Source organism: Hyla sarda, unplaced genomic scaffold (assembly GCF_029499605.1).
Source record: "Hyla sarda isolate aHylSar1 unplaced genomic scaffold, aHylSar1.hap1 scaffold_1840, whole genome shotgun sequence".
NCBI classification, from domain to species: domain Eukaryota; kingdom Metazoa; phylum Chordata; class Amphibia; order Anura; family Hylidae; genus Hyla; species Hyla sarda.
In genome coordinates, this window is record NW_026608489.1 from 1 (window position 1) to 27,561 (window position 27,561).

Consider the following 27,561-nt stretch of genomic DNA (forward strand, 5'->3'; position numbering starts at 1 on the left):
TAGGTTGTCAAATAACCCGGATTTAACCCACACAGGTAAGTCCAATGGGGTGCAGGCATGTCCTCTATGCTTACAGCTTCCCGTGGGTGTTGGTTTGATACCGTTTGGGGACAGCCAAGGAGGCATCTGCAGGCAACAAAGGTAGGTGTGTGCTTGTGTGTGTGTTTCCTATGCAGATCCTAAGCCCAGTGTCACATGCAAGTAGGAGGAGTAAGAAGGGTTCCTGGCAAATCCGGGTTATGGATTGCATTTAAAAAGGCCCCGTGGGAGTGCAATGGGCCCCTGTCTTGCTGCTTAGCAATAATGGTATGGGTTTAGGTTCTGCTGTGTGTACTGGTGGTTGACTGCCCCCCAGCCCAGAGTGTGCATGGAAAATTGTCTGGCAGCCTCCCTGACAGCAAGCAGTGATAGTGCCCATGAAGGGGACCTTGTTGGGCCCGCCCCTTTCACGGTTATCGCTTCTCGGCCTTTTGGCTAAGATCAAGTGTAGTATCTGTTCTTATCAGTTTAATATCTGATACGTCCCCTATCTGGGGACCATATATTAAATGGATTTTTGAGAACGGGGGCCGATTTCGAAGCTTGCTTCCGTCGCCCTATGCATTGACCCGATATGGCAGTATCTTCGGGTACAGTGCACCACCCCCTTACAGGGTTAAAAAGAAAGATTCCTACTTTCATTGCTACCTGCTTGCTGGCTAGCCAGCTAGCCAGCCCTGTGGGCCTTGCTGCTGCTGCTGCAGCCAAAAAACAAAAGGTGGTGCTGCTGCTGCTTCTGCTGCTTCTGCTTCTGCTTGTGTCTGGCCGCTGTTGGAGCGTCCAGGCACAGGACTTCTGCTGCTGCTGACTAAATGGCCTCCTTAATTGGATCATTTGAGTAGCCAGCACACCTGTGCAGGTAGGGCATGACATGATAGGCAGCTGCCTTGATAGCGGGTGGGTGCTGAATGTTCCTAATTGACAAAATAAGATTAATGCTTATGAAGAAATATAAAATCTCATCCCTTCCCCAATATCGCGCCACACCCCTACCCCTTAATTCCCTGGTTGAACTTGATGGACATATGTCTTTTTTCGACCGTACTAACTATGTAACTATGTAACATAACATGGGGGGGGTCTCCTGGCTGTTCACACAGGTGTGTCATTGCTGTACATTGACCATGCATTGCTTCTGTGGTATTGCAAAGGCAAAGACAAATGCTTCCAGCCATCCATTGCACTAATGGATTGGTCATCAGCTGGCTGTCTATGTCCCGCATCAATATAGACCAAAGTACAGAGGGTTAGGCTATGCTATTGTGCACCTACCTGATGCATCAGAAGGTGCGAGGCCCTTGCTAAATTCTGTGCACAGACTTTAAGATCTATACTTTAGACTGTATCTAAACCTGCTCCAACATGGACTGACATTCTGGCCTACTTTCAGCCGATGCGACTTGTCTGTCGCTGAACAGTCGCTTTTTATGTATTCAGCACCTATGTATAATGTTGTAAAAATGCTCTAGAAGCTAAAGTCGCAGAAATGTCACACATATTTGGCCTGCAACTTTCTGTGCGACAAATTCAGACAGGAAAAATCAGTATAAATCCTTAGAAAATTATCCCCCAGTGTCTCCATCTGCTGGCGGTATTGAATAAGCATTGCTGCACTGATGGGGTATGCATTAGACGAAAAAAAAAAGAAGAAAAAGAAGAATAATACGCCCAGAAAAGAGGCGAAAAGGAGAAAAACGTAAAAAACGTGAAAAAAAAGTAAGAGGAAGAGAAGGGAAAAAAAGGTGGAAATGGGTTTAAAAGTGATTTCGGCGGAGAAATATATATATATATATATATATATATATATATATATATATATATATACGCGCACACACACACATATATATAAACGTATTCTCCGTTGAGATATTGCAGCCGCTGCTGTGTCCAGGCCCAGGAGCCTTAGCACTGTGCTGTGATGTCACTCAATACCACTGACATCACTAGGTGTAAACAACATCTCTCCTTTGCTGTGTATGTGACTATGGAGCTGTTTGGTGATGTCGTCTATTATGGCCTTCATAGAAGCAACAGGAGATTGTTGCATCCATCTAGAACCCTCAGAACTACAGTGCTATGATGTCACTCACTTCCACAGGCCTTGCAGAGTGTAAACAACAACAACCCAGCTTTGTTGTGTATGTAACCATAGGGATTTGTGATGTCACCTAGAACCTTCACAGCAGCGACAGCTTTATGAGGAGCATCAGCACTGCTCTGCCTGAGCAGAACCATCACCGCCATAGGTTGTCAAATAACCCGGATTTAACCCACACAGGTAAGTCCAATGGGGTGCAGGCATGTCCTCTATGCTTACAGCTTCCCGTGGGTGTTGGTTTGATACCGTTTGGGGACAGCCAAGGAGGCATCTGCAGGCAACAAAGGTAGGTGTGTGCTTGTGTGTGTGTTTCCTATGCAGATCCTAAGCCCAGTGTCACATGCAAGTAGGAGGAGTAAGAAGGGTTCCTGGCAAATCCGGGTTATGGATTGCATTTAAAAAGGCCCCGTGGGAGTGCAATGGGCCCCTGTCTTGCTGCTTAGCAATAATGGTATGGGTTTAGGTTCTGCTGTGTGTACTGGTGGTTGACTGCCCCCCAGCCCAGAGTGTGCATGGAAAATTGTCTGGCAGCCTCCCTGACAGCAAGCAGTGATAGTGCCCATGAAGGGGACCTTGTTGGGCCCGCCCCTTTCACGGTTATCGCTTCTCGGCCTTTTGGCTAAGATCAAGTGTAGTATCTGTTCTTATCAGTTTAATATCTGATACGTCCCCTATCTGGGGACCATATATTAAATGGATTTTTGAGAACGGGGGCCGATTTCGAAGCTTGCTTCCGTCGCCCTATGCATTGACCCGATATGGCAGTATCTTCGGGTACAGTGCACCACCCCCTTACAGGGTTAAAAAGAAAGATTCCTACTTTCATTGCTACCTGCTTGCTGGCTAGCCAGCTAGCCAGCCCTGTGGGCCTTGCTGCTGCTGCTGCAGCCAAAAAACAAAAGGTGGTGCTGCTGCTGCTTCTGCTGCTTCTGCTTCTGCTTGTGTCTGACTGCTGTTGGAGCGTCCAGGCACAGGACTTCTGCTGCTGCTGACTAAATGGCCTCCTTAATTGGATCATTTGAGTAGCCAGCACACCTGTGCAGGTAGGGCATGACATGATAGGCAGCTGCCTTGATAGCGGGTGGGTGCTGAATGTTCCTAATTGACAAAATAAGATTAATGCTTATGAAGAAATATAAAATCTCATCCCTTCCCCAATATCGCGCCACACCCCTACCCCTTAATTCCCTGGTTGAACTTGATGGACATATGTCTTTTTTCGACCGTACTAACTATGTAACTATGTAACATAACATGGGGGGGGTCTCCTGGCTGTTCACACAGGTGTGTCATTGCTGTACATTGACCATGCATTGCTTCTGTGGTATTGCAAAGGCAAAGACAAATGCTTCCAACCATCCATTGCACTAATGGATTGGTCATCAGCTGGCTGTCTATGTCCCGCATCAATATAGACCAAAGTACAGAGGGTTAGGCTATGCTATTGTGCACCTACCTGATGCATCAGAAGGTGCGAGGCCCTTGCTAAATTCTGTGCACAGACTTTGAGATCTATACTTTAGACTGTATCTAAACCTGCTCCAACATGGACTGACATTCTGGCCTACTTTCAGCCGATGCGACTTGTCTGTCGCTGAACAGTCGCTTTTTATGTATTCAGCACCTATGTATAATGTTGTAAAAATGCTCTAGAAGCTAAAGTCGCAGAAATGTCACACATATTTGGCCTGCAACTTTCTGTGCGACAAATTCAGACAGGAAAAATCAGTATAAATCCTTAGAAAATTATCCCCCAGTGTCTCCATCTGCTGGCGGTATTGAATAAGCATTGCTGCACTGATGGGGTATGCATTAGACGAAAAAAAAGAAGAAAAAGAAGAATAATACGCCCAGAAAAGAGGCGAAAAGGAGAAAAACGTAAAAAAACGTGAAAAAAAAGTAAGAGGAAGAGAAGGGAAAAAAAGGTGGAAATGGGTTTAAAAGTGATTTCGGCGGAGAATATATATATATATATATATATATATATATATATATAACGCGCACACACACACATATATATAAACGTATTCTCCGTTGAGATATTGCAGCCGCTGCTGTGTCCAGGCCCAGGAGCCTTAGCACTGTGCTGTGATGTCACTCAATACCACTGACATCACTAGGTGTAAACAACATCTCTCCTTTGCTGTGTATGTGACTATGGAGCTGTTTGGTGATGTCGTCTATTATGGCCTTCATAGAAGCAACAGGAGATTGTTGCATCCATCTAGAACCCTCAGAACTACAGTGCTATGATGTCACTCACTTCCACAGGCCTTGCAGAGTGTAAACAACAACAACCCAGCTTTGTTGTGTATGTAACCATAGGGATTTGTGATGTCACCTAGAACCTTCACAGCAGCGACAGCTTTATGAGGAGCATCAGCACTGCTCTGCCTGAGCAGAACCATCACCGCCATAGGTTGTCAAATAACCCGGATTTAACCCACACAGGTAAGTCCAATGGGGTGCAGGCATGTCCTCTATGCTTACAGCTTCCCGTGGGTGTTGGTTTGATACCGTTTGGGGACAGCCAAGGAGGCATCTGCAGGCAACAAAGGTAGGTGTGTGCTTGTGTGTGTGTTTCCTATGCAGATCCTAAGCCCAGTGTCACATGCAAGTAGGAGGAGTAAGAAGGGTTCCTGGCAAATCCGGGTTATGGATTGCATTTAAAAAGGCCCCGTGGGAGTGCAATGGGCCCCTGTCTTGCTGCTTAGCAATAATGGTATGGGTTTAGGTTCTGCTGTGTGTACTGGTGGTTGACTGCCCCCCAGCCCAGAGTGTGCATGGAAAATTGTCTGGCAGCCTCCCTGACAGCAAGCAGTGATAGTGCCCATGAAGGGGACCTTGTTGGGCCCGCCCCTTTCACGGTTATCGCTTCTCGGCCTTTTGGCTAAGATCAAGTGTAGTATCTGTTCTTATCAGTTTAATATCTGATACGTCCCCTATCTGGGGACCATATATTAAATGGATTTTTGAGAACGGGGGCCGATTTCGAAGCTTGCTTCCGTCGCCCTATGCATTGACCCGATATGGCAGTATCTTCGGGTACAGTGCACCACCCCCTTACAGGGTTAAAAAGAAAGATTCCTACTTTCATTGCTACCTGCTTGCTGGCTAGCCAGCTAGCCAGCCCTGTGGGCCTTGCTGCTGCTGCTGCAGCCAAAAAACAAAAGGTGGTGCTGCTGCTGCTTCTGCTGCTTCTGCTTCTGCTTGTGTCTGGCCGCTGTTGGAGCGTCCAGGCACAGGACTTCTGCTGCTGCTGACTAAATGGCCTCCTTAATTGGATCATTTGAGTAGCCAGCACACCTGTGCAGGTAGGGCATGACATGATAGGCAGCTGCCTTGATAGCGGGTGGGTGCTGAATGTTCCTAATTGACAAAATAAGATTAATGCTTATGAAGAAATATAAAATCTCATCCCTTCCCCAATATCGCGCCACACCCCTACCCCTTAATTCCCTGGTTGAACTTGATGGACATATGTCTTTTTTCGACCGTACTAACTATGTAACTATGTAACATAACATGGGGGGGGTCTCCTGGCTGTTCACACAGGTGTGTCATTGCTGTACATTGACCATGCATTGCTTCTGTGGTATTGCAAAGGCAAAGACAAATGCTTCCAGCCATCCATTGCACTAATGGATTGGTCATCAGCTGGCTGTCTATGTCCCGCATCAATATAGACCAAAGTACAGAGGGTTAGGCTATGCTATTGTGCACCTACCTGATGCATCAGAAGGTGCGAGGCCCTTGCTAAATTCTGTGCACAGACTTTGAGATCTATACTTTAGACTGTATCTAAACCTGCTCCAACATGGACTGACATTCTGGCCTACTTTCAGCCGATGCGACTTGTCTGTCGCTGAACAGTCGCTTTTTATGTATTCAGCACCTATGTATAATGTTGTAAAAATGCTCTAGAAGCTAAAGTCGCAGAAATGTCACACATATTTGGCCTGCAACTTTCTGTGCGACAAATTCAGACAGGAAAAATCAGTATAAATCCTTAGAAAATTATCCCCCAGTGTCTCCATCTGCTGGCGGTATTGAATAAGCATTGCTGCACTGATGGGGTATGCATTAGACGAAAAAAAAGAAGAAAAAGAAGAATAATACGCCCAGAAAAGAGGCGAAAAGGAGAAAAACGTAAAAAAACGTGAAAAAAAAGTAAGAGGAAGAGAAGGGAAAAAAAGGTGGAAATGGGTTTAAAAGTGATTTCGGCGGAGAAATATATATATATATATATATATACATATATATATATATATATATATATATACGCGCACACACACACATATATATAAACGTATTCTCCGTTGAGATATTGCAGCCGCTGCTGTGTCCAGGCCCAGGAGCCTTAGCACTGTGCTGTGATGTCACTCAATACCACTGACATCACTAGGTGTAAACAACATCTCTCCTTTGCTGTGTATGTGACTATGGAGCTGTTTGGTGATGTCGTCTATTATGGCCTTCATAGAAGCAACAGGAGATTGTTGCATCCATCTAGAACCCTCAGAACTACAGTGCTATGATGTCACTCACTTCCACAGGCCTTGCAGAGTGTAAACAACAACAACCCAGCTTTGTTGTGTATGTAACCATAGGGATTTGTGATGTCACCTAGAACCTTCACAGCAGCGACAGCTTTATGAGGAGCATCAGCACTGCTCTGCCTGAGCAGAACCATCACCGCCATAGGTTGTCAAATAACCCGGATTTAACCCACACAGGTAAGTCCAATGGGGTGCAGGCATGTCCTCTATGCTTACAGCTTCCCGTGGGTGTTGGTTTGATACCGTTTGGGGACAGCCAAGGAGGCATCTGCAGGCAACAAAGGTAGGTGTGTGCTTGTGTGTGTGTTTCCTATGCAGATCCTAAGCCCAGTGTCACATGCAAGTAGGAGGAGTAAGAAGGGTTCCTGGCAAATCCGGGTTATGGATTGCATTTAAAAAGGCCCCGTGGGAGTGCAATGGGCCCCTGTCTTGCTGCTTAGCAATAATGGTATGGGTTTAGGTTCTGCTGTGTGTACTGGTGGTTGACTGCCCCCCAGCCCAGAGTGTGCATGGAAAATTGTCTGGCAGCCTCCCTGACAGCAAGCAGTGATAGTGCCCATGAAGGGGACCTTGTTGGGCCCGCCCCTTTCACGGTTATCGCTTCTCGGCCTTTTGGCTAAGATCAAGTGTAGTATCTGTTCTTATCAGTTTAATATCTGATACGTCCCCTATCTGGGGACCATATATTAAATGGATTTTTGAGAACGGGGGCCGATTTCGAAGCTTGCTTCCGTCGCCCTATGCATTGACCCGATATGGCAGTATCTTCGGGTACAGTGCACCACCCCCTTACAGGGTTAAAAAGAAAGATTCCTACTTTCATTGCTACCTGCTTGCTGGCTAGCCAGCTAGCCAGCCCTGTGGGCCTTGCTGCTGCTGCTGCAGCCAAAAAACAAAAGGTGGTGCTGCTGCTGCTTCTGCTGCTTCTGCTTCTGCTTGTGTCTGGCCGCTGTTGGAGCGTCCAGGCACAGGACTTCTGCTGCTGCTGACTAAATGGCCTCCTTAATTGGATCATTTGAGTAGCCAGCACACCTGTGCAGGTAGGGCATGACATGATAGGCAGCTGCCTTGATAGCGGGTGGGTGCTGAATGTTCCTAATTGACAAAATAAGATTAATGCTTATGAAGAAATATAAAATCTCATCCCTTCCCCAATATCGCGCCACACCCCTACCCCTTAATTCCCTGGTTGAACTTGATGGACATATGTCTTTTTTCGACCGTACTAACTATGTAACTATGTAACATAACATGGGGGGGGGTCTCCTGGCTGTTCACACAGGTGTGTCATTGCTGTACATTGACCATGCATTGCTTCTGTGGTATTGCAAAGGCAAAGACAAATGCTTCCAGCCATCCATTGCACTAATGGATTGGTCATCAGCTGGCTGTCTATGTCCCGCATCAATATAGACCAAAGTACAGAGGGTTAGGCTATGCTATTGTGCACCTACCTGATGCATCAGAAGGTGCGAGGCCCTTGCTAAATTCTGTGCACAGACTTTGAGATCTATACTTTAGACTGTATCTAAACCTGCTCCAACATGGACTGACATTCTGGCCTACTTTCAGCCGATGCGACTTGTCTGTCGCTGAACAGTCGCTTTTTATGTATTCAGCACCTATGTATAATGTTGTAAAAATGCTCTAGAAGCTAAAGTCGCAGAAATGTCACACATATTTGGCCTGCAACTTTCTGTGCGACAAATTCAGACAGGAAAAATCAGTATAAATCCTTAGAAAATTATCCCCCAGTGTCTCCATCTGCTGGCGGTATTGAATAAGCATTGCTGCACTGATGGGGTATGCATTAGACGAAAAAAAAGAAGAAAAAGAAGAATAATACGCCCAGAAAAGAGGCGAAAAGGAGAAAAACGTAAAAAAACGTGAAAAAAAAGTAAGAGGAAGAGAAGGGAAAAAAAGGTGGAAATGGGTTTAAAAGTGATTTCGGCGGAGAATATATATATATATATATATATATATACATATATATATATATATATATATATACGCGCACACACACACATATATATAAACGTATTCTCCGTTGAGATATTGCAGCCGCTGCTGTGTCCAGGCCCAGGAGCCTTAGCACTGTGCTGTGATGTCACTCAATACCACTGACATCACTAGGTGTAAACAACATCTCTCCTTTGCTGTGTATGTGACTATGGAGCTGTTTGGTGATGTCGTCTACTATGGCCTTCATAGAAGCAACAGGAGATTGTTGCATCCATCTAGAACCCTCAGAACTACAGTGCTATGATGTCACTCACTTCCACAGGCCTTGCAGAGTGTAAACAACAACAACCCAGCTTTGTTGTGTATGTAACCATAGGGATTTGTGATGTCACCTAGAACCTTCACAGCAGCGACAGCTTTATGAGGAGCATCAGCACTGCTCTGCCTGAGCAGAACCATCACCGCCATAGGTTGTCAAATAACCCGGATTTAACCCACACAGGTAAGTCCAATGGGGTGCAGGCATGTCCTCTATGCTTACAGCTTCCCGTGGGTGTTGGTTTGATACCGTTTGGGGACAGCCAAGGAGGCATCTGCAGGCAACAAAGGTAGGTGTGTGCTTGTGTGTGTGTTTCCTATGCAGATCCTAAGCCCAGTGTCACATGCAAGTAGGAGGAGTAAGAAGGGTTCCTGGCAAATCCGGGTTATGGATTGCATTTAAAAAGGCCCCGTGGGAGTGCAATGGGCCCCTGTCTTGCTGCTTAGCAATAATGGTATGGGTTTAGGTTCTGCTGTGTGTACTGGTGGTTGACTGCCCCCCAGCCCAGAGTGTGCATGGAAAATTGTCTGGCAGCCTCCCTGACAGCAAGCAGTGATAGTGCCCATGAAGGGGACCTTGTTGGGCCCGCCCCTTTCACGGTTATCGCTTCTCGGCCTTTTGGCTAAGATCAAGTGTAGTATCTGTTCTTATCAGTTTAATATCTGATACGTCCCCTATCTGGGGACCATATATTAAATGGATTTTTGAGAACGGGGGCCGATTTCGAAGCTTGCTTCCGTCGCCCTATGCATTGACCCGATATGGCAGTATCTTCGGGTACAGTGCACCACCCCCTTACAGGGTTAAAAAGAAAGATTCCTACTTTCATTGCTACCTGCTTGCTGGCTAGCCAGCTAGCCAGCCCTGTGGGCCTTGCTGCTGCTGCTGCAGCCAAAAAACAAAAGGTGGTGCTGCTGCTGCTTCTGCTGCTTCTGCTTCTGCTTGTGTCTGGCCGCTGTTGGAGCGTCCAGGCACAGGACTTCTGCTGCTGCTGACTAAATGGCCTCCTTAATTGGATCATTTGAGTAGCCAGCACACCTGTGCAGGTAGGGCATGACATGATAGGCAGCTGCCTTGATAGCGGGTGGGTGCTGAATGTTCCTAATTGACAAAATAAGATTAATGCTTATGAAGAAATATAAAATCTCATCCCTTCCCCAATATCGCGCCACACCCCTACCCCTTAATTCCCTGGTTGAACTTGATGGACATATGTCTTTTTTCGACCGTACTATGTAACTATGTAACATAACATGGGGGGGGTCTCCTGGCTGTTCACACAGGTGTGTCATTGCTGTACATTGACCATGCATTGCTTCTGTGGTATTGCAAAGGCAAAGACAAATGCTTCCAGCCATCCATTGCACTAATGGATTGGTCATCAGCTGGCTGTCTATGTCCCGCATCAATATAGACCAAAGTACAGAGGGTTAGGCTATGCTATTGTGCACCTACCTGATGCATCAGAAGGTGCGAGGCCCTTGCTAAATTCTGTGCACAGACTTTGAGATCTATACTTTAGACTGTATCTAAACCTGCTCCAACATGGACTGACATTCTGGCCTACTTTCAGCCGATGCGACTTGTCTGTCGCTGAACAGTCGCTTTTTATGTATTCAGCACCTATGTATAATGTTGTAAAAATGCTCTAGAAGCTAAAGTCGCAGAAATGTCACACATATTTGGCCTGCAACTTTCTGTGCGACAAATTCAGACAGGAAAAATCAGTATAAATCCTTAGAAAATTATCCCCCAGTGTCTCCATCTGCTGGCGGTATTGAATAAGCATTGCTGCACTGATGGGGTATGCATTAGACGAAAAAAAAGAAGAAAAAGAAGAATAATACGCCCAGAAAAGAGGCGAAAAGGAGAAAAACGTAAAAAAACGTGAAAAAAAAGTAAGAGGAAGAGAAGGGAAAAAAAGGTGGAAATGGGTTTAAAAGTGATTTCGGCGGAGAAATATATATATATATATATATACATATATATATATATATATATATATATATATACGCGCACACACACACATATATATAAACGTATTCTCCGTTGAGATATTGCAGCCGCTGCTGTGTCCAGGCCCAGGAGCCTTAGCACTGTGCTGTGATGTCACTCAATACCACTGACATCACTAGGTGTAAACAACATCTCTCCTTTGCTGTGTATGTGACTATGGAGCTGTTTGGTGATGTCGTCTATTATGGCCTTCATAGAAGCAACAGGAGATTGTTGCATCCATCTAGAACCCTCAGAACTACAGTGCTATGATGTCACTCACTTCCACAGGCCTTGCAGAGTGTAAACAACAACAACCCAGCTTTGTTGTGTATGTAACCATAGGGATTTGTGATGTCACCTAGAACCTTCACAGCAGCGACAGCTTTATGAGGAGCATCAGCACTGCTCTGCCTGAGCAGAACCATCACCGCCATAGGTTGTCAAATAACCCGGATTTAACCCACACAGGTAAGTCCAATGGGGTGCAGGCATGTCCTCTATGCTTACAGCTTCCCGTGGGTGTTGGTTTGATACCGTTTGGGGACAGCCAAGGAGGCATCTGCAGGCAACAAAGGTAGGTGTGTGCTTGTGTGTGTGTTTCCTATGCAGATCCTAAGCCCAGTGTCACATGCAAGTAGGAGGAGTAAGAAGGGTTCCTGGCAAATCCGGGTTATGGATTGCATTTAAAAAGGCCCCGTGGGAGTGCAATGGGCCCCTGTCTTGCTGCTTAGCAATAATGGTATGGGTTTAGGTTCTGCTGTGTGTACTGGTGGTTGACTGCCCCCCAGCCCAGAGTGTGCATGGAAAATTGTCTGGCAGCCTCCCTGACAGCAAGCAGTGATAGTGCCCATGAAGGGGACCTTGTTGGGCCCGCCCCTTTCACGGTTATCGCTTCTCGGCCTTTTGGCTAAGATCAAGTGTAGTATCTGCATTTGGTCTGGTCGGAAGGTGTCTGTGGTACCCCGCTTCTCGGCCTTGGGGGATTGTCTCTCCTTACGGAGGGACTTCACCCCCTTGCTGCTATTGGGGAGCGGGCTTAGTCCACGGACAACGGGTTGCGATCCCCCTGTCTCTGGGACCTTGTGTCTCAGAAGGCATTTTCGGTACGTTGAGCGTCACCTGTAGCTTCGGAAGCACCTAGGGTACCCCCGACCTCTGCCTTGGGTAAGGGTTCCGCTTTTATAGCGGGATTCCGAGCCCCTGCTGCTATTGGGGAAGGGGCTTAGTCCCTGGGTGTGGAAGATGCCGTTCTCCTGGGCTTTCCCCTCTGGGGAAATGTCGATGCGAAATACCATCCGCATAGAGGTGTCGGAGAGCCATCGTCAGTTGAAGAACCTCCGCTTCATTGCGGAGGTGATTCTTCTTGACTACTTCCGCCTCAATAGGGAGGACATCCTGTGTCTAAATGACCAGGAAAGCCGTGGCCTGTATACCGTCACCTTCACGGCCACGGCGTGTTGCGATAACATCTATGCAACCTTGTCTGGTGCGGACCAGAGGGACGATCGACTCGACGGTCTTTCGTTCCAGTTCCTCTATGGTGAGGAACATATACCGTTGGTGGTGGCTATGCACAGCCCTCATGTGACCACGGAGGATATAGCCACTTTTCTTCGGCGATACTGCGAAGAGGTGCGATTCGCAAACAAAATCTTGAACTCCGTGCGGTTCTGGAACGGCAAGAGGAAGTTCTGGGTCAAGCTCCGTAAGGATCCCGGTGGTATTGGGGGTCTTTGCCATCCGCCCCCAAATTTTGCCATCGGGAGAGTTCGGGGCTTCCTGTTCTATCCTCAAATGCCTATGTATTGCCGAAATTGCTTGAGGTTTGGCCACACCCAGGAGAACTGCGGCGCGGAGCGTGTGATTCGCTGCAATAGGTGTGGCCAAGAAGGTCACATAGCCTCAAGATGTAGCCATACGATAAGGTGCAACCTCTGCGGAGAGGAAAATCACGATTTTAATTCCTGTCCCCATAAAGCAAAAACTACGATGGGTGGGTCAAGGCTGGGCCCACCCAAAGAGGGGACAGGACAAAAGACGTCCTTTTTTAAGATGCCCAAACCCCAGATGGCAGGTACTGATGGGTCCAGGCCCAAGACCTCTGGTGCTCCATCGGGGGGCCCACCGGTGGTAGTGCTAGGGGGAGGCCATGGGGATTCCACGAAGCCCGGGCGGGTGATCGAGTTTACTGCCCGGGAAATTGAAAGACGTCGATCGACTTCCTACCTGGCTCAAGAGCCCGCCGAAACTTCTGAAGGGGGCTCACCTGTGGCGGGTGGCAGCCGACGGGCCTCGGTGGGGGCAAAAGTGGACCCAAAATTGCAGCATAAGCCAGGTACTGGCTTGGCCCAGGGTCGCCCTGCTCCGGACGAAGAGGCCCCGGTGAAAGCCCGCCGGAAGGGGAGCCAGGTGGCCAGGTCTGAGCCCGGTCCTGTTACTCCGCCTATACAGGACAGGGCCAAGAAGACAAGTGGCGCCAAACCAGGGTTTGCTGCCCCGCCAGCAGTGGACCCGGTGGGTAAAACTGGCCATCGTCGATCGATGGGGAAGTTGGAGCAACAGTCCTCAGCAACGCTTGCTGGGGAACAAGCGATGAAAACTTCCCAAGGTAGCGGCAAAGGTTCCGGAAAAGAGGCCTCACAGGCCCCTGTGCAGCAGTTCCAGTCGTCAAATGATGAAAGAAGACGCAGATCCATCAGCCGGGGGCCAGAGATTACATCGAGTGAGAGCAACACAGAGGATATGGACAGCAGTGTGACATTTAAAAGACAAAGAGAAGAAGAAGAGGAAGACATTCAAAGGAAAGCGGCGTGCCGTAGTTCGGACGAGAGCGAGCTCAGGGTCGGGGCATCATCGATCTCAAGCTCCGACCCTCAGAACATCAAGGAGCTGATGACCCCGCAGGCGGGGGATGACGGTACGCAGCTTATTATTGACTTTGATTCTCCAAGCACGGACTCTCCATAAACTATGCCTATCCCTGTAAAAATTGCCTCACTCAATGTGAGGTCCTTAAAGAGCCCTGATCGCAGGGCTGCTTTATTTTCTTATCTAGAGACATGTGACTTTGACCTTTGCCTGCTACAAGAATGTGGAATCCCTAGTAAAATGGACTATAAAGACTTAAAAGAAGACTGGAAGCTGGGCCCATCCATATGGTCCGGTGCAAATGACTGTCGTTCTGTGGGTGTTGGGCTGCTCTGCCGAGGCCAGTCCTTTTCTATTCATACAGTAACTGAGATTGTGCCTGGCAGAGCTCTTTTAATTCATCTATATTTTAATGGACTTTTAATTCGTGTTTTAAATGTGTATGCCCCTCCTGATAAACAGGAGCGGGCAGAACTATTTGAAATTTTACCACTGTTTTGTGTTGGGTCTTCCCCCCTGCTGGTGGGAGGTGATTTTAACTGCATACGTGATGGGGAACACCGGCAGGGTGGGGATATTAATCGTAAAGACCGCACTTCTTACCTGCTTAAAAATTTTATTGATGATTTTAATTTGAAAGATTGCTGGAAGGATCTCTTGCCGGAGGACCCAGGCGCCACATGGTCCAATGGAAGAGTGAGCTCCAGAATCGATTTTATTTTTTCCTCTAGAGCTTTTAAACCGCTGAAATGCACGCTCGAGCAGAATATCTTCTCTGATCATAAGCTCCTCTTGGTGGGCCTGGAGCTAGAGGGGGAGCAAAAAGCAAAAAGGGGCCTCTGGAGATTAAACACCACACTCCTAGAGGACCCTGAGATAAAAGAGGAGTTTGTGCGGACCTACCAATGCTGGCAATCACAAAGAAAACCCCACGAGCCTATGCTGCACTGGTGGGAGGGCACCAAATCTAAAATCAGATTTTTTTTTATCAAAGCAGGTAAGAAGAAGGCAAAAATGGAAAAACAGTGGTTTTATGTTCTTAACATGCGTTTAAATGTACTTTTTAAATTGAAAGAAGCTGGTATGGATGTAGAAAATGATATTTTAAACCTTAAAACTGAAATAAAACATGCCATAGAAAAGAAAGGGAAACAAATCATTTTTAACTCACATGTGCAGCACCTGGAGGAGGGCGAGAAATGTTCCCGTTTCTTTTTTAAAAAAGTGATGAATAGGAGGGATATCATCCAAAACCTTGAGGGTGAATCCACTCCAAAAGGCATGTTAGATGCAGTTTTTAACTTCTACCAGCTTCTTTTTAATAAGAAAGATCTTAATCCATCCTTTTTAGAACATGTTCTTAATTCCCTTGATTTTAAGCTAGATGTTTTAGACCAGGAGGTTTTATCCCGTGATCTTAACTTAGATGAACTTTTATTTGTTTTTAAAAGTTTTTCTAGTGGGAAGGCCCCTGGGGAAGATGGTTTACCCATCGAATTTTATTTAGCTTTTTGGGATATTTTAAAGGATGATATGGTTTTATTGTATAAAGAAACTTTTATTGTTAATGAACTTCCCCCTTCCTGGAGGAGGGGGATTGTATCATTACTTTTTAAAAAGGGTGAAAAGGATATGCTAAAAAATTGGCGCCCCATCACACTTTTAAATGTCGATTATAAAGTTTTAGCCAAGTTATTAGCTGTCCGTTTTAAACCTTTTATTCATAAATTAATTCACCCAAATCAGGTTTGTGGGGTACCTGGAAGGTCTATAGCTGAATCCCTAAATATTTTAAGAGATGTTTTATGGTATTTTAAGGATAGAAATCAAACTGTAGCAATTTTATCCTTAGACTTTGAAAAAGCCTTTGATAGGGTCTCCCATGAATACCTGTTTTTAGTTCTTAAAAAGATGGCAGTGCCTGAAACGATTTTAAGCCGAATCATGCTTTTATACCGATCCTGTTTTAGTCAAGTCTCTGTTAATGGCTTTTTAACCAGCGGTGTTCCTCTTTTATCAGGTGTCAAACAGGGCTGCCCCCTGTCCCCACTCCTTTTTATTTGCGCAATCGAACCACTGATGGCCCTCCTCAGAAAAGACCGGGTAGTAAGAGGCGTACCGATACCTGGTGGAGGAGGGACCCATCTAAAGGTGTTGGGGTACATGGATGATGTCACCATACTGTGCCCGGACTCTCCATCCATGAGGGGGGCATTGAGGAACACCAGCTATTTCTGCGAGGTCTCTGGTTTTAAGCTAAACACAGATAAATGTGACTGTTTTTATATTGGCTCCTGGGATTCATCCATCACCCCAGGAGTCACAATGCAACAGGATCAAATTAAAGTTTTAGGTATTGTTTTTAACCAGGTCAATGATGGGAGCCCTAACTGGGATTCAGCTATAGCTAAGATGGAGAAGAAGATTTTAATGTGGAATCTTAGAAACCTTACCATGGAGGGGAAGATTTTAATAATAAAGATGGTTTTACTCCCTATTATGCTATACATTGCCATGGTATTTCCTCCATCTATTTTATACATTAAAAAAGTAACTAGAATTGTTTTTTCTTTTTTATGGGGTTCAAAAATGGAGAAATTAAAGCGTGATTTTATGTACAAAAGTAAAGATAATGGCGGGAAAGATGTTCCTAACCTTTTTACTTTCTTTTACATAAAGTATTTCTGTTTCTGTTTTAAAATTATTAAATCCGATGGCATTTTTAGCTGCTTTTTAAGGTACGCTGCGGGCATGGTTTTTAAAAGATGGTTGCGCATCCCTCTGAATGCTCCGGTGCTTCTGTGTCCCCCAAAACATTATGTGGTGTTGGAAAAGACAGTCAGGCTCCTAGGTCTCCAAGATTTGGAGCCTGACATACTGGGGGACCAGAGAAAGGTATCAAAGGTCCTCAGGCGGAGTGAGGTTACCCTGGCAGTGTCCAATTTCACACAGGCAAGATCCAAAAAGGTATGGCGGAACGTGTACGGGAAGTTTCTGGCGAATGTACACAGGGATCTTGCCTGGGCAATCGTCCACCAGTGCCTCCCTACTCGTGAGTTCCAGCACAGGCGAGGACTGGTGGCGAGAGCCAAGTGCCCGAGAGATGGCTGCGGAGTGGACGAAACGGTGCTGCACATATTTTGGAACTGCCCTTTTGCACGGGAGCTTTGGAGGAAGGTAGGCCCACTTTTGAAGTGGGCCTGCGGCCTAAAAGATTTTAATCACGAATGTGTCTTTTACGGTCTTTTTAACTGCCCCAATTTTAAACAGCAGATGATCTGCTGGATGATTATTAATTGTTTTAAAAATGCCATCTGGAAAGTTAGGAACATCTTACTTTTTAAACATGATTTTATTGATGTTAAAAACTGTATAAAGCTGGCCCTGAGTGAGATGTACATCTATTACCTAAGAGACAAGAAACAGTTGGGGGCCAGCGAGGCAGCATCCATGTGGTGTCTGCCTCTATGGAACGAAATAACAGTATAATCAGTTTTTATGACATTTGTATAATGTTTTATCCTGCCATTTTTATTTTTTCTCCTTTTATTACTGGTTTTATTATTTGTATTTTAAAACTTTTGTGAACCTTTTATTATTTTGCATTTTAAATTTTGTATGGTTTCTTATTTATTCAATAAAATTTTGTTGAAACCTTATCTGTTCTTATCAGTTTAATATCTGATACGTCCCCTATCTGGGGACCATATATTAAATGGATTTTTGAGAACGGGGGCCGATTTCGAAGCTTGCTTCCGTCGCCCTATGCATTGACCCGATATGGCAGTATCTTCGGGTACAGTGCACCACCCCCTTACAGGGTTAAAAAGAAAGATTCCTACTTTCATTGCTACCTGCTTGCTGGCTAGCCAGCTAGCCAGCCCTGTGGGCCTTGCTGCTGCTGCTGCAGCCAAAAAACAAAAGGTGGTGCTGCTGCTGCTGCTTCTGCTGCTTCTGCTTCTGCTTGTGTCTGGCCGCTGTTGGAGCGTCCAGGCACAGGACTTCTGCTGCTGCTGACTAAATGGCCTCCTTAATTGGATCATTTGAGTAGCCAGCACACCTGTGCAGGTAGGGCATGACATGATAGGCAGCTGCCTTGATAGCGGGTGGGTGCTGAATGTTCCTAATTGACAAAATAAGATTAATGCTTATGAAGAAATATAAAATCTCATCCCTTCCCCAATATCGCGCCACACCCCTACCCCTTAATTCCCTGGTTGAACTTGATGGACATATGTCTTTTTTCGACCGTACTAACTATGTAACTATGTAACATAACATGAGGGGGGTCTCCTGGCTGTTCACACAGGTGTGTCATTGCTGTACATTGACCATGCATTGCTTCTGTGGTATTGCAAAGGCAAAGACAAATGCTTCCAGCCATCCATTGCACTAATGGATTGGTCATCAGCTGGCTGTCTATGTCCCGCATCAATATAGACCAAAGTACAGAGGGTTAGGCTATGCTATTGTGCACCTACCTGATGCATCAGAAGGTGCGAGGCCCTTGCTAAATTCTGTGCACAGACTTTGAGATCTATACTTTAGACTGTATCTAAACCTGCTCCAACATGGACTGACATTCTGGCCTACTTTCAGCCGATGCGACTTGTCTGTCGCTGAACAGTCGCTTTTTATGTATTCAGCACCTATGTATAATGTTGTAAAAATGCTCTAGAAGCTAAAGTCGCAGAAATGTCACACATATTTGGCCTGCAACTTTCTGTGCGACAAATTCAGACAGGAAAAATCAGTATAAATCCTTAGAAAATTATCCCCCAGTGTCTCCATCTGCTGGCGGTATTGAATAAGCATTGCTGCACTGATGGGGTATGCATTAGACGAAAAAAAAGAAGAAAAAGAAGAATAATACGCCCAGAAAAGAGGCGAAAAGGAGAAAAACGTAAAAAAACGTGAAAAAAAAGTAAGAGGAAGAGAAGGGAAAAAAAGGTGGAAATGGGTTTAAAAGTGATTTCGGCGGAGAAATATATATATATATATATATATATATATATATATAGCGCACACACACACATATATATAAACGTATTCTCCGTTGAGATATTGCAGCCGCTGCTGTGTCCAGGCCCAGGAGCCTTAGCACTGTGCTGTGATGTCACTCAATACCACTGACATCACTAGGTGTAAACAACATCTCTCCTTTGCTGTGTATGTGACTATGGAGCTGTTTGGTGATGTCGTCTATTATGGCCTTCATAGAAGCAACAGGAGATTGTTGCATCCATCTAGAACCCTCAGAACTACAGTGCTATGATGTCACTCACTTCCACAGGCCTTGCAGAGTGTAAACAACAACAACCCAGCTTTGTTGTGTATGTAACCATAGGGATTTGTGATGTCACCTAGAACCTTCACAGCAGCGACAGCTTTATGAGGAGCATCAGCACTGCTCTGCCTGAGCAGAACCATCACCGCCATAGGTTGTCAAATAACCCGGATTTAACCCACACAGGTAAGTCCAATGGGGTGCAGGCATGTCCTCTATGCTTACAGCTTCCCGTGGGTGTTGGTTTGATACCGTTTGGGGACAGCCAAGGAGGCATCTGCAGGCAACAAAGGTAGGTGTGTGCTTGTGTGTGTGTTTCCTATGCAGATCCTAAGCCCAGTGTCACATGCAAGTAGGAGGAGTAAGAAGGGTTCCTGGCAAATCCGGGTTATGGATTGCATTTAAAAAGGCCCCGTGGGAGTGCAATGGGCCCCTGTCTTGCTGCTTAGCAATAATGGTATGGGTTTAGGTTCTGCTGTGTGTACTGGTGGTTGACTGCCCCCCAGCCCAGAGTGTGCATGGAAAATTGTCTGGCAGCCTCCCTGACAGCAAGCAGTGATAGTGCCCATGAAGGGGACCTTGTTGGGCCCGCCCCTTTCACGGTTATCGCTTCTCGGCCTTTTGGCTAAGATCAAGTGTAGTATCTGTTCTTATCAGTTTAATATCTGATACGTCCCCTATCTGGGGACCATATATTAAATGGATTTTTGAGAACGGGGGCCGATTTCGAAGCTTGCTTCCGTCGCCCTATGCATTGACCCGATATGGCAGTATCTTCGGGTACAGTGCACCACCCCCTTACAGGGTTAAAAAGAAAGATTCCTACTTTCATTGCTACCTGCTTGCTGGCTAGCCAGCTAGCCAGCCCTGTGGGCCTTGCTGCTGCTGCTGCAGCCAAAAAACAAAAGGTGGTGCTGCTGCTGCTTCTGCTGCTTCTGCTTCTGCTTGTGTCTGGCCGCTGTTGGAGCGTCCAGGCACAGGACTTCTGCTGCTGCTGACTAAATGGCCTCCTTAATTGGATCATTTGAGTAGCCAGCACACCTGTGCAGGTAGGGCATGACATGATAGGCAGCTGCCTTGATAGCGGGTGGGTGCTGAATGTTCCTAATTGACAAAATAAGATTAATGCTTATGAAGAAATATAAAATCTCATCCCTTCCCCAATATCGCGCCACACCCCTACCCCTTAATTCCCTGGTTGAACTTGATGGACATATGTCTTTTTTCGAAAAGTACTAACTATGTAACTATGTAACATAACATGGGGGGGGGTCTCCTGGCTGTTCACACAGGTGTGTCATTGCTGTACATTGACCATGCATTGCTTCTGTGGTATTGCAAAGGCAAAGACAAATGCTTCCAGCCATCCATTGCACTAATGGATTGGTCATCAGCTGGCTGTCTATGTCCCGCATCAATATAGACCAAAGTACAGAGGGTTAGGCTATGCTATTGTGCACCTACCTGATGCATCAGAAGGTGCGAGGCCCTTGCTAAATTCTGTGCACAGACTTTGAGATCTATACTTTAGACTGTATCTAAACCTGCTCCAACATGGACTGACATTCTGGCCTACTTTCAGCCGATGCGACTTGTCTGTCGCTGAACAGTCGCTTTTTATGTATTCAGCACCTATGTATAATGTTGTAAAAATGCTCTAGAAGCTAAAGTCGCAGAAATGTCACACATATTTGGCCTGCAACTTTCTGTGCGACAAATTCAGACAGGAAAAATCAGTATAAATCCTTAGAAAATTATCCCCCAGTGTCTCCATCTGCTGGCGGTATTGAATAAGCATTGCTGCACTGATGGGGTATGCATTAGACGAAAAAAAAGAAGAAAAAGAAGAATAATACGCCCAGAAAAGAGGCGAAAAGGAGAAAAACGTAAAAAAACGTGAAAAAAAAGTAAGAGGAAGAGAAGGGAAAAAAAGGTGGAAATGGGTTTAAAAGTGATTTCGGCGGAGAAATATATATATATATATATACATATATATATATATATATATATATATACGCGCACACACACACATATATATAAACGTATTCTCCGTTGAGATATTGCAGCCGCTGCTGTGTCCAGGCCCAGGAGCCTTAGCACTGTGCTGTGATGTCACTCAATACCACTGACATCACTAGGTGTAAACAACATCTCTCCTTTGCTGTGTATGTGACTATGGAGCTGTTTGGTGATGTCGTCTACTATGGCCTTCATAGAAGCAACAGGAGATTGTTGCATCCATCTAGAACCCTCAGAACTACAGTGCTATGATGTCACTCACTTCCACAGGCCTTGCAGAGTGTAAACAACAACAACCCAGCTTTGTCGTGTATGTAACCATAGGGATTGTGATGTCACCTAGAACCTTCACAGCAGCGACAGCTTTATGAGGAGCATCAGCACTGCTCTGCCTGAGCAGAACCATCACCGCCATAGGTTGTCAAATAACCGGATTTAACCCACACAGGTAAGTCCAATGGGGTGCAGGCATGTCCTCTATGCTTACAGCTTCCCGTGGGTGTTGGTTTGATACCGTTTGGGGACAGCCAAGGAGGCATCTGCAGGCAACAAAGGTAGGTGTGTGCTTGTGTGTGTGTTTTCCTATGCAGATCCTAAGCCCAGTGTCACATGCAAGTAGGAGGAGTAAGAAGGGTTCCTGGCAAATCCGGGTTATGGATTGCATTTAAAAAGGCCCCGTGGAGTGCAATGGGCCCCTGTCTTGCTGCTTAGCAATAATGGTATGGGTTTAGGTTCTGCTGTGTGTACTGGTGGTTGACTGCCCCCCAGCCCAGAGTGTGCATGGAAAATTGTCTGGCAGCCTCCCTGACAGCAAGCAGTGATAGTGCCCATGAAGGGGGACCTTGTTGGGCCCGCCCCTTTCACGGTTATCGCTTCTCGGCCTTTTGGCTAAGATCAAGTGTAGTATCTGTTCTTATCAGTTTAATATCTGATACGTCCCCTATCTGGGGACCATATATTAAATGGATTTTTGAGAACGGGGGCCGATTTCGAAGCTTGCTTCCGTCGCCCTATGCATTGACCCGATATGGCAGTATCTTCGGGTACAGTGCACCACCCCCCTTACAGGGTTAAAAAGAAAGATTCCTACTTTCATTGCTACCTGCTTGCTGGCTAGCCAGCTAGCCAGCCCTGTGGGCCTTGCTGCTGCTGCTGCTGCTGCTGCAGCCAAAAAACAAAAGGTGGTGCTGCTGCTGCTTCTGCTGCTTCTGCTTGTGTCTGGCCGCTGTTGGAGCGTCCAGGCACAGGACTTCTGCTGCTGCTGACTAAATGGCCTCCTTAATTGGATCATTTGAGTAGCCAGCACACCTGTGCAGGTAGGGCATGACATGATAGGCAGCTGCCTTGATAGCGGGTGGGTGCTGAATGTTCCTAATTGACAAAATAAGATTAACCCCTTCCCGACCTATGACATACCTGTACGTCATGGGTGGCAAGGCGTTCCCGACCCATGACATACAGGTACGTCATGGACATTACTGCCGCTACTCGCGGCACCCCGCAGCGCCCGGAAAGATGGTGGCTATCACTGATAGCCAGCCATCTTACCGTGCGACCACGGGGGGTTTCATCCCCCACCCCCCCCCAGTGATCGCTGCTATCAGCTGGTCAAATCTGACTAGCTGATAGCAGCGTTTCGCTATGAAAACACTTAGCAGCGCGGGTGTGTGAGTTCCGATCACGGGGATCGGGACACACACCGCTCTGCTAAGTGTCCCTGACCCGTCCCCCGGCGTCACTTACCCGTCGGAGCGGTGTCCCGAGCGGTCCCGGCGTCCTCCGTGCGGTCCCCGGCGTCCTCCATGCGGTCCCGGCTGCGCTGCGTCCCGGAGGTGAGTTTCCGGCAGCAGTGCGCCATCTTCATTGGCAGCAGTGAGATCGCCGTAAAGCGATCTCACTGCTGCCTCTGAGAGTTTCAAAACTGCAACTCCCAGCATGCCCAGACAGCCTTTGGCTTTCTGGGCATGCTGGGAGTTGTAGTTTTGCAACATCTGGAGGTCCACAGTTTGGAGACCACTGTATAATGGTCTCCAATCTGTGCTCTTCCAGATGTTGCAAAACTACAAATCTCAGCATGCTCAGTCTGTCCAGGCATGCTGGGAGTTGTAGTTCTCTAACATCTGGAAGACCACAGATTGGAGACCATTATACAGTGGTCTCCAAACTGTGGACCTCCAGATGTTGCAAAACTACAACTCCCAGCATGCCCAGACTGCCCAAGCATGCTGGAAGTTGTAGTTCGGCAACATCTGATCCTTCAGATATTGCCGAACTACAACTTCCAGCATGCCTTGGCAGTCTGGGCATGCTGGGAGTTGTAGTTTTGCAACAACTGGAGGCACACTAGTTGGGAAACATTGTCCGTTTCCTACCTCAGTGCCTCCAGCTGTTGCAATTGTTGCTAAACTATAACTCCCAGCATGCACTGACAGACCATGCATGCTGGGAGTTGTAGTTTTGCAACAGCTGGAGGCACACTGGTTTGGAAACACTAAGTTTGGTTGCAAAACACTTGAAAGTTTATTACTTAACTTAGTGTTTCCAAACCAGTGTTCCTCCAGCTGTTGCAAAACTACAACTCCCAGCATGCACGGACAGCTCAAGGGCATGCTCGGAGTTTGCAACAGCTGGATGTTTGCCCCCTCCCCCCAATGTGAATGTACAGGGTACACTCACATGGGCGGAGGTTTACAGTGAGTGCTGCAAGTTTGAGATGGCGCAAATTTTGCGCTGCAGCTCAAACTTCCAGCGGCAAACTTGCTGTGAACCTCTGCCCATGCGACTGTACCCTAAAAACACTACACTACACTACACTGACACTAACCTAAAATAAAAAGTAAAAAACACTACATATACACATACCCCTACACAGCCCCCCTCCCCCCAAAAAATGAAAAACGTCTGGTACGCTACTGTTTCCAAAACGGAGCCTCCAGCTGTTGCAAAATAATAACTCCCAGTATTGCCGGACAGCCATTGACTGTCCAGGCATGCTGGGAGTTTTGCAACAGCTGGAGGCACCCTGTTTGGGAATCACTGGCGTAGAATACCCCTATGTCCACCCCTATGCAAATCCCTAATTCAGGCCTCAAATGCGCATGGTGCTCTCTCACTTTGGAGCCCTGTCGTATTTCAGAGCAACAGTTTAGGGCCACATATGGGGTATCGCCGTACTCGGGAGAAATTGCCTTACAAATTTTGGTGGGCTTTTTCTTCTTTAACCCCTTATGAAAAGGTGAAGTTGGGGTCTACACCAGCATGTTAGTGTAAAAAAATAAATTTTTTACACTGACATGCTGGTGTTGCCCTATACTTTTCATTTTCACAAGAGGTAAAAGGGAAAAAAGACCCTCTAAATTTGTAACGCAATTTCTCCTGAGTACGGAGATACCCCATATGTGGGCGCAAAGTGCTCTGGGGGCGCACAACAAGGCCCAGAAGGGAGAGTGCACCATGTACATTTGAGGCGATTTGCACAGGGGTGGCTGATTGTTACAGCAGTTCTGACAAACGCAAAACAATAAATATCCACATGTGACCCCATTTTGGAAACTACACCCCTCACGGAATGTAATAAGGGGTGCAGTGAGCATTTACACCCCACTGGTGTATGACAGATTTTTGGAACAGTGGTCTGTGAAAATGAAAAATTAAATTTTTGATTTGCACAGTCCACTGTTTCAAATATCTGTCAAACGCCAGTGGGGTGTAAATGCTCACTGCACCCCTTATTAAATTCCATGAGGGGTATAGTTTCCAAAATGGGGTCACATGTGGGGGGGGTCCACTGTTCTGGCACCATAGGGGCTTCCTAAATGGGACATGCCCCCCAAAAACCCTTTCAGAAAAACTCACTCTCCAAAATCCCATTGTCGCTCCTTCCCTTCTGAGCCCTGTAGTGCACCCGCCGAACACTTTACATACACATATGAGGTGTTTCCTTACTCGAGAGAAATTGGGTTACAAATTTTAGGGTGATTTCTCTCCTTTTACCCCTTGTAAAAATTCAAAAATTGGGTCTACAAGAAAATGCGAGTGTAAAAAATGAAGATTTAGAATTTTCTCCTTCACTTTGCTGCTATTCCTGTGAAACCCATAAAGGGTTAAAACGCTTACTGAATGTCATTTTGAATACTTTCGGGGGTGCAGTTTTTATAATGGGGTCATTTATGGGGTATTTCTAATATGAAGACCCTTCAAATCCACTTCAAACCTGAACTGGTCCCTGAAAAAAAGCGAGTTTCAAAATTTTGTGAAAAATTGGAAAATTGCTGCGGAACTTTGAAGCCCTCTGGTGTCTTCCAAAAGTAAAAACTTGTCAATTTTTTAATGCAAACACAAAGTAGACATATTGTATATGTGAATCAATATGTAATTTATTTGGAATATCCATTTTCCTTTCAAGCAGAGACTTTCAAAGTTAGAAAAATGCAAAATTTTCAAAATTTTCATGAAATTTTTAGATTTTTTACAGAGAAAGGATACAAATATCAGTGAAATTTTACCGATAACATAAAGTAGAATATGTCACGAAAAAACAATCTCGGAATCAGAATGATAAGTAAAAGCATTCCAAAGTTATTAATGTTTAAAGTGACAGTGGTCAGATTTTCAAAAAATGCCCAGGTCATGAAGGTGAAAATGGGCTGGGTCATGAAGGGGTTAATGCTTATGAAGAAATATAAAATCTCATCCCTTCCCCAATATCGCGCCACACCCCTACCCCTTAATTCCCTGGTTGAACTTGATGGACATATGTCTTTTTTCGACCGTACTAACTATGTAACTATGTAACATAACATGGGGGGGTCTCCTGGCTGTTCACACAGGTGTGTCATTGCTGTACATTGACCATGCATTGCTTCTGTGGTATTGCAAAGGCAAAGACAAATGCTTCCAGCCATCCATTGCACTAATGGATTGGTCATCAGCTGGCTGTCTATGTCCCGCATCAATATAGACCAAAGTACAGAGGGTTAGGCTATGCTATAGTGCACCTACCTGATGCATCAGAAGGTGCGAGGCCCTTGCTAAATTCTGTGCACAGACTTTGAGATCTATGCTTTAGACTGTATCTAAACCTGCTCCAACATGGACTGACATTCTGGCCTACTTTCAGCCGATGCGACTTGTCTGTCGCTGAACAGTCGCTTTTTATGTATTCAGCACCTATGTATAATGTTGTAAAAATGCTCTAGAAGCTAAAGTCGCAGAAATGTCACACATATTTGGCCTGCAACTTTCTGTGCGACAAATTCAGACAGGAAAAATCAGTATAAATCCTTAGAAAATTATCCCCCAGTGTCTCCATCTGCTGGCGGTATTGAATAAGCATTGCTGCACTGATGGGGTATGCATTAGACGAAAAAAAAGAAGAAAAAGAAGAATAATACGCCCAGAAAAGAGGCGAAAAGGAGAAAAACGTAAAAAAACGTGAAAAAAAAGTAAGAGGAAGAGAAGGGAAAAAAAGGTGGAAATGGGTTTAAAAGTGATTTCGGCGGAGAAATATATATATATATATATATATATATATATATATACGCGCACACACACACATATATATAAACGTATTCTCCGTTGAGATATTGCAGCCGCTGCTGTGTCCAGGCCCAGGAGCCTTAGCACTGTGCTGTGATGTCACTCAATACCACTGACATCACTAGGTGTAAACAACATCTCTCCTTTGCTGTGTATGTGACTATGGAGCTGTTTGGTGATGTCGTCTATTATGGCCTTCATAGAAGCAACAGGAGATTGTTGCATCCATCTAGAACCCTCAGAACTACAGTGCTATGATGTCACTCACTTCCACAGGCCTTGCAGAGTGTAAACAACAACAACCCAGCTTTGTCGTGTATGTAACCATAGGGATTGTGATGTCACCTAGAACCTTCACAGCAGCGACAGCTTTATGAGGAGCATCAGCACTGCTCTGCCTGAGCAGAACCATCACCGCCATAGGTTGTCAAATAACCCGGATTTAACCCACACAGGTAAGTCCAATGGGGTGCAGGCATGTCCTCTATGCTTACAGCTTCCCGTGGGTGTTGGTTTGATACCGTTTGGGGACAGCCAAGGAGGCATCTGCAGGCAACAAAGGTAGGTGTGTGCTTGTGTGTGTGTTTCCTATGCAGATCCTAAGCCCAGTGTCACATGCAAGTAGGAGGAGTAAGAAGGGTTCCTGGCAAATCCGGGTTATGGATTGCATTTAAAAAGGCCCCGTGGGAGTGCAATGGGCCCCTGTCTTGCTGCTTAGCAATAATGGTATGGGTTTAGGTTCTGCTGTGTGTACTGGTGGTTGACTGCCCCCCAGCCCAGAGTGTGCATGGAAAATTGTCTGGCAGCCTCCCTGACAGCAAGCAGTGATAGTGCCCATGAAGGGGACCTTGTTGGGCCCGCCCCTTTCACGGTT

At 46.0% G+C, this 27,561-nt stretch overlaps 8 non-coding genes and 1 pseudogene across 8 annotated transcripts; all 9 read left to right on the top strand.

Annotated features, from left to right (window-relative positions):
* Positions 1-454: 454 nt before the first annotated feature.
* LOC130314662 (U2 spliceosomal RNA) lies at positions 455-645 on the top strand. Its single transcript, XR_008862306.1, has one exon. It is a non-coding gene; the product is annotated as a U2 spliceosomal RNA (small nuclear RNA).
* A 2,091-nt stretch (positions 646-2,736) lies between these two features.
* On the top strand, positions 2,737-2,927 carry LOC130314674 (U2 spliceosomal RNA). The gene has a single exon (XR_008862317.1). It is a non-coding gene; the product is annotated as a U2 spliceosomal RNA (small nuclear RNA).
* Positions 2,928-5,007: 2,080 nt separating this feature from the next.
* LOC130314678 (U2 spliceosomal RNA) lies at positions 5,008-5,198 on the top strand. The gene has a single exon (XR_008862319.1). It is a non-coding gene; the product is annotated as a U2 spliceosomal RNA (small nuclear RNA).
* Positions 5,199-7,292: 2,094 nt separating this feature from the next.
* LOC130314679 (U2 spliceosomal RNA) lies at positions 7,293-7,483 on the top strand. Its single transcript, XR_008862320.1, has one exon. It is a non-coding gene; the product is annotated as a U2 spliceosomal RNA (small nuclear RNA).
* Positions 7,484-9,579: 2,096 nt separating this feature from the next.
* Positions 9,580-9,770, top strand: LOC130314651 (U2 spliceosomal RNA). Its single transcript, XR_008862296.1, has one exon. It is a non-coding gene; the product is annotated as a U2 spliceosomal RNA (small nuclear RNA).
* Positions 9,771-11,862: 2,092 nt separating this feature from the next.
* On the top strand, positions 11,863-12,080 carry LOC130314677 (U2 spliceosomal RNA; annotated as a pseudogene).
* A 5,389-nt stretch (positions 12,081-17,469) lies between these two features.
* Positions 17,470-17,655, top strand: LOC130314675 (U2 spliceosomal RNA). The gene has a single exon (XR_008862318.1). It is a non-coding gene; the product is annotated as a U2 spliceosomal RNA (small nuclear RNA).
* A 2,080-nt stretch (positions 17,656-19,735) lies between these two features.
* LOC130314652 (U2 spliceosomal RNA) lies at positions 19,736-19,926 on the top strand. Its single transcript, XR_008862297.1, has one exon. It is a non-coding gene; the product is annotated as a U2 spliceosomal RNA (small nuclear RNA).
* A 2,091-nt stretch (positions 19,927-22,017) lies between these two features.
* Positions 22,018-22,208, top strand: LOC130314653 (U2 spliceosomal RNA). Its single transcript, XR_008862298.1, has one exon. It is a non-coding gene; the product is annotated as a U2 spliceosomal RNA (small nuclear RNA).
* The last annotated feature ends 5,353 nt before the right edge of the window (positions 22,209-27,561 follow it).